At 24.8% G+C, this 1295-nt stretch overlaps 1 long non-coding RNA gene across 1 annotated transcript; it reads right to left on the bottom strand.

Moving 5' to 3' along the window:
• Positions 1–388: 388 nt before the first annotated feature.
• On the bottom strand, positions 389–1013 carry LOC145947067 (uncharacterized). Its single transcript, XR_014427118.1, has 3 exons — positions 922–1013; positions 620–735; positions 389–437 (listed from the first exon to the last, which is right to left on the bottom strand). It is a non-coding gene; the product is annotated as an uncharacterized LOC145947067 (long non-coding RNA).
• Between the last annotated feature and the right edge of the window lie 282 nt (positions 1014–1295).

Raw genomic sequence — 1295 nt, 5'->3', positions numbered from 1 at the left:
TTGTACATACATTTTCTTTGGTATTGAATAAGACATTGTTTCAATCACATACATCACAGACTAATAATCATTAGATAGCTTATTTGTTAAAATTAAAATTCCTTAGTTATCCTTTTTACATATAGTTATGAAGAAGATACAAATGTTTTATCAAACCTATATGGAAACATCGAGAAAGATTAAAAGATCCATCCTATCAATCGAGAATCATTTTTGTAGTTGCGAGCATGAAACTATTATCTTTTCCAAAATGACTACATGTGCTGATTTGTTCACAAATAGGATTGTGAAAATACAGTTATTCCTTTATTCTATTCTGGAGTTTTCTCTGTTTTTCAATCGATCACTAGCGTGCTGCAACCACTTTTTTATGCAAGTATCAAAAATTGCAAATAGTAACACAGTACGTATATTGATGCACACAGATAAGCAGATATCTATAACAGAAAAATATCCAAAAGTTTGTAATGAAGCAGACATATCGTAGAATATGTTTTATTAATATCTTACAAATGTGCAAATTAAAATCTCTTAATATCAATTAATTTTCATTACAAATATATATATAATTTCAATTGTATTTTTATTTTATTATACATATCTATATATATGTAATTACCTTACTGTGTTGTCCTCATGTAGCAGATATGTATTATATATAAACACAAATGATCATTTCAAATATATTAAATAGTGACACACTACGTATTGATGCACATGGATAAGCATAGATATCTGCAACAGAAAAATATTCACAAGCTTTTAGTAATGCAGACATATATGACAAAATATATGATTGAATGTGCGTTTACCAATTGAAACTTTAATATCAATTATATTTTCATTACAAATATACATAACTTTATAACAATGTTTTATTTTATTGTATATATATATATATATATATAAATATAAAATTACCTTACTGTGTTGTCCTCTTGTAGCAGATATGTATAATTATATATTGATTAACACAAATGAACATTTCAAGTATATTACAGAGTGACACACTATGTATTGATGCACATGGATAAGCAGATATCTGCAACAGAAAAATATTCACAAGCTTATAGTAATGCAGACATATATGACAAAATATATGATTGAATGTGCGTTTACCAATTGAAACTTTAATATCAATTATATTTTCATTACAAATATACATAACTTCAACTTTATAACAATGTTTTATTTTATTGTATATATATATATATATATATAAATATAAAATTACCTTACTGTGTTGTCCTCTTGTAGCAGATATGTATAATTATATATTGATTAACACAAATGAA

Source organism: Prenolepis imparis, unplaced genomic scaffold (assembly GCF_030444845.1).
Source record: "Prenolepis imparis isolate NDT839.2.m4 unplaced genomic scaffold, iyPreImpa1.0 SCAF_40, whole genome shotgun sequence".
In the NCBI taxonomy this organism is placed as follows: Eukaryota; Metazoa; Arthropoda; class Insecta; order Hymenoptera; family Formicidae; genus Prenolepis; species Prenolepis imparis.
This window is presented reverse-complemented; position numbering and strand designations above follow the sequence as displayed.